The 16,742-nt window shown below is 41.8% G+C and overlaps 1 protein-coding gene across 2 annotated transcripts in view; it reads left to right on the top strand.

The window, feature by feature from the left end:
- CDH7 (cadherin 7) overlaps positions 1–16,742 on the top strand; it is a 177,187-nt gene that overhangs the window by 58,765 nt on the left and 101,680 nt on the right. The gene's annotated exons all lie outside the window — the stretch shown is intronic.

Raw genomic sequence — 16,742 nt, 5'->3', positions numbered from 1 at the left:
GAAGACTATTTCATGGTCCAAAAGGTGGAAGAGGCAACAAGGGGGTCAGCTATTTTGGATCTGATCCTAACCAACAAGTATGACTTGGTTAATGGGTTGCAAGTGGTGGGATCCTTAGGTGGAAGTGACCATGTTCTCCTGCAGTTTGTTATACAATGGAGAGGAGAAGCCAGGCATAGTCAAACACGCATTCTAGACTTTAGGAGAGCGGATTTCAGTAAACTTAGAGAAGTATTGAGGGTGATCCCATGGTCAGAAATACTAAAAGAGAAGGGAGTTCAGACCGGATGGGAGTTTCTCAAAAGAGAGATACTGAAGGCACAATTTCAAACAGTTCCAGTGAGAAAGAAAAATGGGAGGTGTCTCAAGAAACCAGGATGGATGACTAAGGAACTTTCAACCGAGGTAAGTTTGAAACGGAACATGTATAAGAAATGGAAAAAGGGGGAAAACACAAAAAAGGAATTCAAAGAAATAGCAGGCATGTGCAGGGGTAAAGTCAGAAAAGCTAAAGCGCAGAATGAACTCAGGCTTGCTAGAGAGGTTAAGAACAACAAAAAGGGCTTTTTTGGATATGTCCGCAGCAAAAGGAAGAAGAAGGAAACGATAGGGCCACTGCGTGGAGAAGATGGCAAAATGCTAAGAGAAGACAGAGAAAAGGCAGAATTACTCAACACCTTCTTTGCCTCAGTCTTCTCAGAAAAGGCAAAGGGTGCTCAACCTGAAGATAATGGAGCAGAGGACAGAACAGGGGAATTTCAGCACAGAATAAGTAAAGAGATAGTAGAGGAATACCTTGTTAATCTAAATGAATATAAGTCTCCAGGACCAGATGAACTACATCCAAGAGTATTAAAAGAACTGGCAAATGTAATATCGGAGCCATTGGCAATAATCTTTGAGAACTCCTGGAGAAAAGGAGAAGTCCCAGCAGACTGGAGGAGGGCAAACGTTGTCCCAATCTTCAAAAAGGGGAAAAAAGAGGATCCCAACAATTATCGTCCAGTCAGTCTGACATCAATACCAGGAAAGATTCTAGAGCAGATCATTAAACAGAGAGTCTGTGAACATCTAGAAAGCAATGCCATAATCACAAAAAGTCAACATGGGTTTCAGAGAAACAAGTCATGCCAGACAAATCTGATCTCTTTCTTTGATAAAATTACCAGCTTGGTAGATGAAGGGAATGCTGTGGATATAGTATATCTTGATTTCAGTAAGGCCTTTGACAAGGTTTCCCATGATATTCTTGCAAACAAGCTTGTAAAATGTGGGCTAGACAAAGTAACTGTTAAATGGATCTGTAATTGGTTGACCGGCCGAACCCAAAGGGTGCTCAACAATGGCTCTTTTTCCTCCTGGAGGGAAGTGACCAGTGGGGTCCCACAGGGCTCTGTCCTGGGCCCAGTGTTATTCAACATCTTTATCAATGACCTGGATGACAGAATTGGGAGCACACTTATCAAATTTGCAGATGACACCAAATTAGGAGGAATAGTTAATACTCCAGAGGACAGGACCAACATTCAAAATGATCTGAATAGACTAGAAAGCTGGGCCAAAGCTAACAAAATGAAATTCAACACAGAGAAATGTAAGGTACTGCACTTAGGGCAGAAAAATGAAATGCACAGATATAGGATGGGAGACACTTTGCTGAATTAAAGTACATGTGAAAGAGATCTAGGAGTCCAAGTAGACCATAAGTTGAACATGAGTCAACAGTGTGATGCGGCAGCTAAAAAGGCCAATTCTAGGCTGCATCAATAAAAGTATAGTGTCTAGATCAAGAGAAGTAATAGTGCCACTGTATTCTGCTCTGGTCAGGCCCCACCTGGAATATTGTGTCCAGCTCTGGGCACCACAATTCAAAAAGGACATTGAGAAACTGGAGCGTGTCCAGAGGAGGGCGACCAAAATGGTGAAAGGTCTGGAAACCTTGCCCTATGAGGAATGACTCAGGGAGCTGGGGATGTTTAGCCTGGAGAAGAGAAGGTTAAGAGGTGATATGATAGCCCTGTTTAAATATTTGAAAGGATGTCACATTGAGGAGGGAGCAAGCTTGTTTTCTGGTGCTCCAGAGAACAGGACCCGGAACAATGGATGCAAGCTACAGGAAAAGAGATTCCACCTCAACATTAGGAAGAACTTCCTGACAGTAAGGGCTGTTCGACAGTGGAACAAACTCCCCCGGAGTGTAGTGGAGTCTCCTTCCTTGGAGGTCTTTAAGCAGAGGCTAGATGGCCATCTGTTGGGGATGCTTTGATTTGGATTTCCTGCATGGCAAGGGGTTGGACTGGATGGCCCTAGTGGTCTCTTCCAACTCTATGATTCTATGATTCTATAAACATGCAACCATTTGTGCTTTTAAAACAGTTCCCCACTATCCAGTTATTTTTATGAAAACTGGTGCCATCTCAAAATATAATTCTAGCTGAGAGTGTCTTCAAGGTAGGAAGCAGTTACACATTTACCTCTCTACCACAGCTTTTGCTTGCCTCCTGGAGCCTCTCCATCCTCTTCTTTGGCCTTTGTGGTGCATTTGTTTCAAAATGTAGCTTCTGGTTGATAAAGAAAAAAACAGTATTATAGTCACTAAGGGCCGGTACAGACTGTCAGAAAGCAGCTGTCTGGAGCCAATTTTAGGGCTTCGGATTGTGTAGCAACCGCATGGTCCTGAGCTGTAGTGTGTGGCAGCAGCCCCATCATGGTGTGGCCCCATCCACATATGGGCTGCCATGATGCCATGTTTGCATCGTTCATGTGCAACAGCGTGCCAATGGTGCACTCATGGCATCTGCCAAGTGCACCAAAAAGAGCCTACTTTTAGTGGGTTCTTTTTGGTGCAGAGGGAGGCCATTTGGTTTGGCTGCTGCAATGTCTCTTAGGAGGAAAAACAGGTGCCTCCAGCCCACCCTTTCGGGGTGGTCTGTCGAGCCCCTAAGCAACTACAGGAAACTGCATGCCCCTGATCTCCACAGTACCAGAAGGAATGTCTACTGGCTGCTGGCATCAAGCTCCCAGAGAACTGCTTTCTTCCTATGATATTTGCTGTGATGGGAGTGATGTTACCACAACTCTCTTGCAACATCGGGATTGGATTTTTAACTCCAATGAACTCTATTAGCTGCTCTCCCTGCAAGACAAATTCTGATGGGTCCTAGAGCGTATCAGGCCTGAACTCTCCCTGGACATAAAGATTATTAAACTGAGGTTGTTGTAATTTGGTCAAACTGTGATTAAAAAGAACTCCCTAGAAAAGACTATAAACTCAATAGTAAAAGAGGAGGATCACATTTCAGATGAATAGACTCAATCAAAAAACCACAACCATGAATCTACAAGACCTGATCAGAATGGTTGAGGATGGTGGGGTCTCTCATTCATAGGGTCAACATGGGTTAAAATTGACTCAAAGATAGTTAACAACAACAAAGTCCCAAACTGAGCAGGCCCAGTAACTCAGTGGGACTTACCTAAGTTTTGACATTCAGCAATTAATTCATTGGAGTCACCTCTAGCTGAGAGTAGCATTTAGATTTATTATTTTATTTATTTATGTTCTGCCCTTTCACCAAATGAGTTCATGAAAATTAAAACAAATGCCAGTTAAAACCCATAAAGGTAACAACATGCAACAAGTGATTATTAAAATGTAATTAAACTAATTATAGAATTACAACCATTTAAAAATATCAATAATAGTATGGCATAAATCGCATTAGAGGATGAGCATGTGAAGTTGGGGCCGTGGCAAGCGCATGGCATGGCCCTGATCTGGCCTTTGCAGGGCTCAAAAAGGAGCCACAAAAAGTGGCTCCTTTTTGTGCCCTGCAAAGAGTGTGATAGCCTTGTTGCCACAGCTTGGCAGCATCCCTTCGGCGCTGTCATATGTACGCAGCGCTAGAGGAGCTCTGTGACACTGCATGCCATGCGGTGCGTTGTGCAGCATCATGTCACCCTAGGGGAAGAGTCAGGGCATGCATCATGGAGATGCTTCATCCCAACTCTGTCCCCAAGCCAAACATTTCAATCTCCCTGGGCATTTCATCTCAGACCTCAGAACAGCAGTCCTTGAACAAAAGAACTGCAAAGGTATATTGGAAAGATAAACAGCAGAATTGGAATTCATCCAATAAACTACAATCCCTCAACAATAGATTGAACAGGGATAATGGTTTCCTTACTCACTGTACACATTTTAACACTATCTGATCCCATCCTTGGGGGGGGGAGAGTAATCTAAAGAGCAGCAAGTTTTATTTGAAGCAAAATGTTGGCAGTGATAACTTCTAAAAGAGATCACACTCTCCTGATCTCCAGACACATTCAGTGGTAACAGAAACATTTGAAACTGGAATCAGTCAGCATCTTGACTGTATAGAAATGGGGCAGAGAGCAGACAAGGGTCTGTGTTTGAAGGACACATAGTTATGTGGGCTCCAGGTACCTACCATTGAAGCCACTGTTGTAGTTGAAACTCCAACCTGTCCATATAACAGGAATGATTATGCTGAACTAATGTAGGACAAATGATTCTCAACAAACACTTCTAAAATGCTAAATGTTACTAGTGCTATATAATGGTTATTCCCAAAGTGGGTGATACACCCCCCAAGAGGGTGGTGGAAAGGTCCAAGAGGATGCTGTGAGGAAAAGAGGAAGCAGGGGGGGTGAAAGGAACAAGGGGGCAGCAGAGGGGGGTCTGCAGTCAAAGTATTGGTGTAAGAAGCCCGCCTTGATCCGCAGGGAGAGGTGGGAAATATAAATAAAATATTATTATTTATTATTAATAATAATAAATAAAAGGGTTTGTGGGGTATCTAAAGTATCTTGAGCTGAGATTGTGCATTGTTGCATCATATAGAAGGAACCTAAGAAAAGCTATTTTTCTATTTAAAAAACAAACACTTTGAGAAAATAGTTTCTGCATAGGAAATTGTGTGTGTGTGTGTGCATGAGTGCGTGCATGTAGGCAAGCACATGTGTGTGTATGTGTTGGGAATTATTTGTATGAGTGTATGCTGGTCAACCCTTTATGGCCCGCCACATATTTTGCATAAAGACCATATAATCTGCCTAAAATACAAATGTGGCTAACTGTATCTGGACAACTGGAATATAGCAAAGCAGACATGGGGAGGGATATATAGAGAGAACAAGCGAAACAAACTCTTGGTGTGTGGCAAGATTAGGAAGAGGATTTGGGAGAAAGAAAGGCTGAATGAATATGTAGGTGGAGGCGTAGATGAGTAACAGAGAAAAAGAATTAGTGAGGAAAGAAGCATTGGGATGAGGGGGACAAGAGAGCTTTTCAAGCAAAGTTGGTGGAGGCCAAATGAGAACCAAGGTGAATGGGACAAAAGCTTAGAAGAAAAAGTCAGGCAAGAAAAAAAGAGAGTGCTGAAGTGTGAGTGGAACTGAAGGACTTTTAACTTGTGCTAAAATGGGAAATTTTGCTACTTATAAATTAATTTAAAAGACAGATGTAATATATCTGTTATTCAAAGTGGAGTGTTAGCTTTCTACTAGTTTTTGAAAGCTAACAAAATAGGAATATCAGCCATTTAGATGTCAGAGGAAGGCTTTGCTGTTGATATAACTGTTTGCTTCCTGATTGTTAATATTATTGTTTGGCAGGACAAGGCTAGACCACTGGTTTACAACACATTGGTGTCAATTTGAGAGACCAGTAGTACAGAAATGACATGTCTTACCTTTGCTGGTGGCCTCTGGGCAATGATGCAGTATCTGTGTATGGGCTTGTTTCTACCATCAAGTATTCATAGGCTGTTATTTCAGAGTTCCTTCACCTTAACAGCCATACTAACATAAGTTAAACAGTGTTTTGTCTCTAAGAATAAAGGTTTCTATATACTAGATATAGCAACTTAGCCATTTTTAATATGACTAACCATTGGGAAAAAAGAAGGTCAGACAAAAGGCCTGGAATGTGAAGTGACATTCTTTGATTTATCCCTTAAATATTGAAACAGGTCATATGAACAGTGCACTGTATATTAAATTATCTGCCTGTATCTGGAATCAGGAAAGTATCTGAATCCCACTGATTTATTGTTGCTGTTGTGTGTCTTCCAGAGTTACAATTACCTTAAAGTGAAGTTATCATGGGGTTTTCTTTACAAGTTTCTTCAGAGGGGGTTTCCATTGTCATCCTCTGAAGCTGAGGGAGTGTGACTTTCCCAAGGTTTCCGAGTAAGTTTACATGGCCCAACTGGGATTCGCACCTTGGTCTCTAGAGTCATAGTCCAAAGCTCAAACCACTGCACCACTCTGGCTCTACTAATACATTCCCTTCCATTCACCTAGTAGCCCTCAACTAGAGCTAGGGCTACTCTAATTGGAACTAAGGCTGCATCTACACTGTAGAAATAGTGCAGTCACTTTAGATTGTAAGCCTGAGGTCAGGGAACCGTCTAATTAAAAGATTGTATGTACAGTGCTGTGTAAATTTACAGCGCTATATAAAGAAAGCTTGATAATAATAATAATAATAATAATAATAATAATAATCAGTATAGAAATACTTGCTTCATCCCACAGAATCATGTGAAACTTTGTTAAAGACTGCTATTCCCTCACAAAACTACAAATTGCAGTATTCTGTTGGATGGACTGTCAAACTGCAGTAATCAGATAGTGTAGATCCACCCTCATAGTACATTGCGAATGAATTAGCATTGAACCAATGACTGTGGAAGAACTGTAGACGTGTGTGCATTTGCTAGGTACTTTGCCCTCAAAGATTTATGTTATGTATATGTTAGAATCGTATCATTAACCATGATGAATCAATTAGATGGGTCAGATTAATGTTTTGTTTTGTAAATCTGTGGCTACAAGAAATCATAGAAGGAAAGGGAATAAATGAGCAAGTATTTATTTCCATAGACCAATATCTTAACATAGCCAAGCTTTGATATTTGGGGCTAGGAGAACATTCCTGAAATGTCCTTTGACATTTAGGACAAGGGAAACTCCCCAAAACTGAATGGTAGAATGAAGAGAGTGTGGAATATCTTCATTATGGATTTTGCATTGTTCCCAGAAGACTGGATTGAGGTGTCTGGTCAAGAGATGTAGTATTACCATTTTTGGACTACATCTCTCAGAATATCCAGCCATCATGGCCAGTAACTGTATTGGCTAGGGTTTCTGGGAGTTTTGGTCTGGAGAGAAACACATTTTGGGAAACCTTCTTTTTTGCTCCTGAAACTTATGAATCTAGCAAAGAGATATTTTTTTAAGAACAACAACAACTGATCACTCATTCCCCATCTCCCCTGGCATAATGTGAGCTGTTGATTCTGTGCTTAAATCAACCCTTGTTTTTTAATTCATTAAATAATCTGTGTCTCTTGGAGGCCACTGAACATGTTTGCCACTTTTGCTGCTTCTCCTTTAGTTTACAGTCTTATTTCTGTACATCTGCAGAAACCCCTGATTATGTGGAATCTTCAAATACTCACCCATTCTGGAAGAAGTCTAAAATCTGAGCTGCACTGAATCCATTTGGTCTGGTTCTGGTACTTTTTAGGATGACACAAGCTTCTCTCTGAAGTGAACAAAAGAAAACAGAAAAGGATATCCTGTGCGAAGCCTTTTTAGTGGCCTAGGCCTTGGGAGAGCAGGGTAAAATTTATGTTTTTTTCTTTTTCTTTTGGTGTTTCATTGAAATTGCCCAGATTGGTGGAAGGGGGAGGAAAGGAAAAATTGAGGAAATAATGACTGGCATGTCCCTCTTCATATCTTGAGGTATATTTTACAATTGGATTTCTAATTTGGTGTGCTTTTGGAGAATGGTGTGAGGAGTATAAATTATACAGTGTATCTCAAGCCCCCAGTATTGTATTTATTTTGTAGCAAGCAAGGGATGTTGCAGTAACTTTCGTTGCTGGTTTGTGGCCTGGGGTTGAGCAGAAGCTTCAAATGCCGTTTGAAGCTATTTCCTCTATTCTGTTTTGTTCATCCTCTTTCCTGTTCAAATATTTGCAAAAGGTTTTTTTTTCTTGTATGCACCAAGAGAGTTTTACTCTTTACATACAAATATAAACACACAGAGAGATATATCTCTTCGGCCTTTTATGTGTCACATGTGTAAGTCTGTGGGTAAGTTGTGTAAATGTGAGGCACTGAGTCAATTTCCCCCTTTTTTTTTTTTAGGTATGAAGAATAAATTATTTCTTTGAATGAACCACTGTATGTGTTAATTCTGCATTATAGAGTTTAGGCAGTAAATCTAATCCTCATTTCCCATAGTGGTTACAAAGAAATACAATATGCAATACAATACAATACAAAACCTTTATTACAGTCAACAGACCTCCAGGCAATACAAAAATTTTAAAACAACAACAAACAAAGAACAAAAAACCCACAACCAATTTTAACACAACAATAGCATATTGAATTTTTTTCTTTGTCTTTTTTATTATCAATAAAAATAATTAAAAGGAAAAATAAATTTACAATGTCAGTATAAATATAGGTAAAAATAAAAAGCTTCTAGCTCTTCATCTTGTTAATCAGTTAAGAACATAAGCAGGCCCTGTCATACGAAATAGGTACTGTTATTTCTCGTTATTCGGTGCACTGTAAAAATAGGCTGGGTCAGGAGAAGACGTTTACTGTTAGTTACTAACACCAGTTATTAATTCTTGCTGTAGTAGTTACTATAGCCCTGTGGGTCTTAATTGCTGCAAAACAGAATTTTGCCACCTCTTCTGTAACCTTTTTATCAGTGTCTTTTAGTAAATATCTTGTATACCAGCCCTGAGATCTTCCCTGAAATTTATATAATAAGGATTTTATTAATATACATTTGAAATCAGTTCTGCTAGGGCAGGAGTAAGCAAAGTATACCCTGTGAGCTGTTTGCAAGCCTCTTATACTGTTTGGGGTCTGTTTCTTTTAAAAAAAGCCAAATGATTACTGTTCTCTTCTGGTTTCGAGGTGGGAAAAGGAACTTCCTAAAATAGCTTATTGTACTTTTTTTCAGAAACACAAGCTCAAACTCTTAGCAGTATCTTTTGAAGGAAAAAGAGAGGTCTCTAACAGATATCTGTAGTGTCATTTCTGAAATAGCAATGTCTAATCGGTTTACAACTGTAAGCTAATTGCCCCCAACAATCTGGGTACTAATTTTAGCGACCTCGGAAGGATGCAAGCCTGAGTCGAGCTTGAGCCCTTTTGCTGGTATTGAACTCGCAACCTTATGGTTTTGAGTGAGTGGCTGCAGTACAGGTATTTAACCACTGCGCCACCAGGGCGATTACCTGATGGTAGCTGGTCCTCTTGTTGTTGGGTCTTGGAAAGGAGGTAGGGGCTCAATCTGTCCCTGGCTGCATCTGTTTGGTGAGCAAAAGAGGGGTCTAGGAGAGTGAAATCTGGCAGAGCTTCTGCCAGTAATCCAAGCTAGTCCACTGAACAAAGGAAAAGTTGGGGTTTAAATAGATTTTTGTGTCCTGGGGCAAAGTCCAGAGGCTTTATAGCTGAATGGTCTAAATCTTTGTTTAATGATCTTCCAGGGCATGAACTGTGGGTATGAATGGGTGCATTATCTCTCCAGACCTGGTAAACAAAGATGTTTACTCCAATGGGGATCATCTCATCTTCCATGATCAGATCACATCTTACCTCCTTTGTTAAATCCAAAACTAAATTTTCCCCTTTGGGCAACTCTTAAGATGGCCAACATGACTCTCGTTTCTAATTTATGGCATTCACTTTAGGATAATAGAGGTGGAGTTCATAATAATTATGATACTAAAGAAGGAGGGGTAGTTCCCCATAACAGAAGCTACAACTATGACTGCAAGCTTTTTCTAAGTCTGGTCTTTTTTGGTTGTAGTAGATTTTCCCCAGAGGACCTAAATGCACGGGGTGGATTATATAGAAGAAGGTGATCCTGCAAATAGGTTGGACCCAGGTCATGAAGCGCTTTAAAGGTCATCACCAAAACCTTGTACTGTGTCCAGAAACTAATAGGCAGACAGTGGAGGGATTTTAGGATAGGTGTTATGTGGTCACCTCTAGCTGTTACGGTGACTAATCTGGCTGCCATGTTTTGAACTAATTGAAGTTTCCAGATTAGGTACAAGGGTAGCGCCATGTAGAGCGCATTACAGAAGTAGAGTCGTGAGGTTACCAGTGCATGTACCACTGTTTCCAGGTGCCCTGGTTCCAGGAAAGGGCGTAGCTGGTGTACCAGCCAAAGCTGATAACAGGGAGGGGTTGGTGGGTAAAGAGGATCAGGAACTCTTGCTTCTTTTTTCCCGCCCTCCAATCCCTTTAACTGGCTCCCTATCCTTTCCCAGCCAGATTGCATCTTTCCCCAGAGGGCTATGGGGCAGAGAAAGGGAAGAGGAGTCTCCATCCCCTCAAATCTCTTTCCCAGCTGGATTGCTGCCAGGGCTGCTCAGGCAGCGATCTGGCTGGAAAGGAGTCCCAGGAGCGGGGGAACCTCCTTCTCCTTTTGCCTGCCCTGTTGCCCCTTCGCCCCTTAGACAGCCCAGGGAGCGATGGGGCAGGCAAATTGATTTGGGGGGGATGGATCCTCCTTCTCCTCCCTTTGCCTGATTGATTGCTCCTTGGACATCCCAGGGAGTGATGGGCCAGGCAAAGGATCCCGGGAGGATAGAGGATCCTCCTCCCTTTCCCAGCTGGGCCACTGCTTGGCCGGCCGGGAAAGAAACGGAGTTGGCTCCTGGGCTTTTTTTTCCTGAGAAGAAAAGCCTAGGAGGGAGGGGGAGGAGGAATACCTGCATGACTGGCCTTGACCTCGCAAATAATCAAAACTGTGAGGCTCAAGCCATGAATCTGGAGGGCCAACTGTAGCTCAGTTGGCCCTCCATATACACAGATTCTGCATTCATAGATTGAATCATTACAGCGTGTATAATTACAGTGCTTTAGAAATAAAGTTTAATAATCATCATCATCATCATCATCATCATCATACATGGCTTGAAAATATTATCCCACCAAAATACCCTCAAAACTTTGATTTTGCCATTTCATATAAGGGGCATCATTTTACTGTGCCATTGTATATAATGTGACTTGAGCATCCATGGATGTTGGTATCCATGGGGGGGGGGTGTCTTGGAACCAAACTCAGTATATAGCAAGGGCCTATTGTACTTTGCTTCCTTTTGTACAGAACAGTACTTTAGAAAATTCACCAGTTTCCCTGAAAACACTGTGCACCTATTTTTTAGGTACTGGTCTTTGAGATCAGCTTCCAGGGAGCTACAGCACCAGCAGGCCTAGCCATTCAAAAAAACAAAAAAAACAACAACAGCAACAACAACAAAATAAAATTATAGTTTTTGTGGACTTCTAGCATCAGTTAATGAGTCCCTTGAACCTTTGGACTTCGAAATCTCAGCTCAATGTTGTGTGTCAGGTTGTAGCAGAATGGCCCAATTTAGTTACATGCAGAAGTGGGTCATTGTCTAAATTGTGAAATCACAGTCCAAACCAAAGTTAGCACATGTACTGCATCTTTGTGAAAACCATTACCTTGTCTGTAGGAGGCTCTATCTTACTGCTTAACTAATAGGCTTCAGAACTCATGTTTAGCCTTAGAAAGATCAAGTGTAGCAGCATGTGCTCCACATTTATACTTTAGGAGCCTTGTGATGCTTGGCATTTAATTGAACCTTCTCTTTCCTTTCTTTTCCCTTTTGTACTATATATTGTGCTAAAAGTTTCAGGATTTTTGCTGGCTGCTTGTCCTGAAAATTCATATTTTGTTGCTATGGGGGAAAAGAGTATGAATATGTTTTCATTCCTCTAACTCAACTAAATATTTATAGAATACTGTATGTTTTTAGGGGCTTGAATAGGCCAAATCATTCCGGCTTCCCTTTTTAAAACTGACATCTTCAATATTTCATGTTTCAAGCTGCTTTCAGTCAGAGCCTGCCTGTCCAAAAGCTTACTTGGATTCCTTTGTAGTAGAAATTTGTATTTAGTCTCCCTCTTCCAGTCCATTTTTATCATCCTCCAGAGAGCTGAAGTATGACTAATGTGAACATTGCTGAGGGAATGCATATCTGACTCCTTTCAACATATTTTGGTTATGTATTGTCCCCTTGTCATGTATTTTTTCATATCCCCCCATGTTGGTACTAAAATAGTTGTAACAGTGTTCACAAAAAACTCTTCAAAGTGTTTTTGCTAGCACTGGAAACATCACAAATGCTATAACGAGCCAACCTATAGTAATAAAGTTTTTTTCTCCAATTGGATCAAAGTTGCTGCTGCTGCTGCTGGTGGTGGTTCTTCTTCTTCTTTTAAAATAAAGCAGAATTTATCAGAAAGACCCAGTGAGTACAATAGTAATGTCTTGTTAGATAAGCTACTTCTTGGAGCATCAAAGTAAATTGTAATCATATATTTAGTTCTCTAGGTAGCAGCCTGTCACTAAGGTACCCTGCACTAATCACTATTAGAAGTGTGCAGGAAAAAATGTAATGATTTAAGTGAGAAAGTGTTTATACCTCAGTCAATGCATATTTAAACATAGGATTTTTAAAATATAAAACAAACATTTTAAATCCAGTTTCTAGCTTACTTTGTTTTTGATTCTGTAAATAAAACAGGTCCTTCAAGATTTATTACATTCTTGCACAGACAGTGCTATAGAAAGATATGTAGATCTCTCTTCTTAAATAGAGCTGTAGACTGTAGCGATAATTCTAATAAAACTGACACTAACAATTGGATTTAACATATGTGTTAATCTACCGAATTTGAGCTGATTCAGTAGGTCTACATAGATGGAATTAACCCATAGATTTAGTCCAGGAGATAGGCATGTGAATGAGAGATAGGCATGTGAATGTGATGTTAATCCTCCTGATACATGAATGTACTTTGGGAGGGGAGGGACTCTCTATAATTCTGTTGTCATATACATATCACCGCCTGTTGGGGTTTAGACTTTCTGTGACTTAGAATCTCTGCAGGGATGAGGACCCATTAAAATGGTCTGCCTCTAGAGGTTTATGAATCTATGGCCCAAGACATATCGACCGAAAGGGGTGTGGCAGCGGTGATACTAGGGTTCCAGAATGCACAGCAACTGCATGGTCCAGAACCCTAGTATGTAATGGTGGTGGCCTGATGGCAACATCCCGTCCACATGGGAACCACCATCTTGACGTAAGGGACGCTCAGTGTCCGCACGTCTCTGCATGTCTGTTACATCATGAGTGTGCTATTGACGCTCTCATGACGTCCACCTGGCATCTGAAAAAGAACCATTTTTTTCCGGGTTCTTTTTACTCCAGAGGGACGGTGCGCGGTTTGGCGGCTACAGCGTCCCTTTGGAAGGAAACAGGCAGGAGGGGAAAAGGCTGCCTTTTGGAGGGAAAAAGGCTGCCCCTTTGAAGTGGTCTGTCCCGGGCCTATATGGATTCATGATGGTTCTTGGGAAATTTCTTGATGCTTTGGCAGGTGATTCTTGACCACATCTGGAATAGGTCTGGGTTGTAAACAAGATCTTGCCTGAGTATCCTCTCTCACGAACTGGAGCCAAACCAGCCTCCTGCTTTTTCATGGAACTGGTGGCCATGAAACAAGTGAGAAGGTGACTAGAGTGACATTAGCATGAAACTCTGAGCAAATCCAGTCAAATACAGGATAGAGCTTGTCTGAGAGCCTACTGAAACAGATGTCATTCCTCACTGCTATCTCTTAGACTGAGGGACTGATGGACCTCACCACTTGTCAGATAATGCTGTATTCTTCATGGGGTCATTTTTATCAGCTTTTGGTCACCTACGTGCCCAAATTGTGTTGCTGATTAAACTACACAGACATAGGCCCAGTACAGACGGGCACGTTGCAGCGATATTAGGGCTCGATAGGGCTGTGCGTCCAGATGTGCCCAGCCCTAGTAATGTCACAGGTGCGTGTGCCCATCCACACAGCAGGCACTACAGTTGCACAGTCGTGGCACCGCATATGGATGCCTGTCAGCAGAAGCAGTGTCATAGGGCTGCATTGCAGCCCTTATGACGGCTAGAGCGGCTCCTTTTTGAGTGCACATCTGTGCAGCCATGTGGATGCTGCAGCACAGCTGCACAGCAAAGACAGGCAGCATTTCGCTGCCTGTGTGTACTGGGCCTGAGTTAAAATTAACATTCAACTGAAGCATTCTTAAGTATTGGAATTTGAATATATTTATATGGTCAACAAGCAATCTCTTTGGTACTCTTTTAGGCTATTTAGTGTATTTAGTGTAAGCATTCCTCATAGGGAAAAACACAAACATAGCAAGATCTTGGTGCTTAAGATTCATTTTATTCCATTATGTAATTCTAAGGCATCATACATTTAATTGTGTCACACTATATATGGCCATCAAAATGTTACCCTTTCATCAGGTTATTTCATAGGTACTTTGGTCTGGTACAAATGGGCGAAAAGCACTGGTCTGTGGGCAGGGTAAGGGTTGAGCGTCCCCACGCTTACAACCCTCCCTGCGCTGCCCGGGTGCCATCTTTGTGCATGCTCATTCAGATGGTGCACGCAATGATGATGTCCCTTTGGCGCAGCACTCAAACAGTGACGCACCACAGGAGCATGATCAAGGTGCCCAGCATCAGCTATGACACCTCTTCAGAGGCACAAAAAGGAGCCAGAAAAAACAGCTCCTTTTTGTGCTCTGCAGAGGCCAGATCAATGCTGGGGCATGCAATCTAGGGCAGAAAGGGGTGGCATCTCGCTTTTGGCGGCTCCTCTTTTACTGCACTGTGGTACCGTGCCATTTGGTTGCTATGGTAATGCTGCACAGCACACAGGGGTGGCATTTCTCCGCCCGTCTGTCTTGGACCAATATAACCATTAATTTAGATGAAAACTTTCAGGTTTTTTAAAATCATTTTCCAATGAGGCAGAATTTATTTGTGTATAAAATTATCGCATATTCTACAATTAATATTCTCTTTTTGTACTTAAACTATTTTGTAATAGAGTAAAAAATACATAGATGCTGTTCCTACACAATGTCTCAGATGGTGTTTGCATGGAGGAAAAGAAACATTCTCACCCTGTTCCCACACAGATGCACAGGCCCAATCCATGTTCCAGGGGATTCTCTGGAGTAGAAAGAGATCCGAATGGAATCTGGTGAATCCGCTGGGCATGCAGACTGTTCACTGATGCAGGGAAAGGGGTGAGGAATGCCAGCGAATGGGCTAGCCATTGATCTCTGAACACCTGCCACAGCACTTTCATTTTCAAGTTTGTGTGGTTCCTCTGACACCATTCTTTTTGCAGACATGCTCACATTTTGCAGACACAAGCTCACATTAGCACAACAATACCACTGGTCCAACACACTATGGGGCTCTATAGACTGCACCTCTTTCCTGGCTGGATCGGGGGCCATGACAACCTCATACTGTGGCCCTGATGCAACATTTAGAGGGTGTAAAAAGGAGCCGTAAAAATTGGGTCCTTATTGCACTCTCCAAAGGGCACCATAGCAGCGGCAGCACAGCTGTATGGTGCCCCTTCGGCATTGCATCATCTGGACGCAGCACCGGAAGCATGCAGTGATGCCATGTGCCATCTGGAGTGGCATGTGGCATCATGGCACCCTGGGGTGGAGTCAGGGCATGTGTTGTCAGGCTGCTGCATCACGACTCCGCCCACAGGCGGCCATGAGAAAAGAGGGAGAGAGTTCTCCTGGGGAGCATGCGGATAGTGCTGCCAATATCAGCCCATTTTACCTGCTGGTTCTACAAACAGCTCATCCTCCCTGAGGTTATGGAAGCCTTGATGATGAGCCAAGGTTTCCCCATCAGTGTGGACATGGCCTCATTATTAGCTGTCTTTTTGGCTAGGTTTCGGATGCAATATTTGGACTTCTTGTGCTCTGTAAAAGTAGTAAAATTGGCATCAACAGAACAGCTTAGTACATGAGAACAACTTTGCATGATTAAGTCCACTGTTATTCTTTGAATTTAGGCAATGTGGTTATAGAATACTGATTTGCTGTCAACATGGGAGATTATTGCAGTACAGTCTTAAATGGAGCTAATCCACTTTAATTGCTCTGTTTGCCTCCTGTTGCATTCTGGGACTTGTAGTTTAGGAAGGGTCGTTTAGAATATTCAGCCAGAGAGTCTGACTGACCTGCAAACCCCAAAATGCAAAAGGAAGCAGCCAGAGCAGCAAAAGTGGATTAGCCCTGTTTTAAGAGTGTAATGTGATAATCTATACAGTATAAACGGTATTAAAAATGTATGTCTGGATATTCACACTAATCAGTTATGTTATGATTTTTTTCATGACTTTGGAAATACTTTGTGACCTTCAATGTAGGGTTTAAGAAAGGTGTGACACTAACATGGATTTTAATATTTTAAATATTTTTCTCTTAATATTCCAAAATCTTAAATTACAGGCCAGACCACTAACTTCAGATGACTTCTGCTGAGCCCAGCAGGATTACTCTAGGGTAGATACAGTTAGATTGTCAACCTTCTAAGATCAGCTGCTGATCTCAGAGAAAGCTGCAGCAAGAGAAGCTTCCCTTTAAGTTGAAGTGAAATGCTTTTGAAAACAAGATTGTTTATGGAATGAGATGGAACTGGTAGGCTCACGGGAGCTGGTTGACAGCTTCCCATCACTTGCTACATGCTGTGCATAATCAACATTAGGTCTATCTCTCAAAGAACAATAAAATTTCACATCGTACTGCC

This window comes from Sceloporus occidentalis, unplaced genomic scaffold, assembly GCF_023333645.1.
Source record: "Sceloporus occidentalis isolate IW3139 unplaced genomic scaffold, rSceOcc1.0.p SCAF_3, whole genome shotgun sequence".
NCBI classification, from domain to species: domain Eukaryota; kingdom Metazoa; phylum Chordata; class Lepidosauria; order Squamata; family Phrynosomatidae; genus Sceloporus; species Sceloporus occidentalis.
The sequence above is the reverse complement of the archived record's forward strand: the minus strand, read 5'-3'. Positions and strand labels throughout refer to the sequence as shown.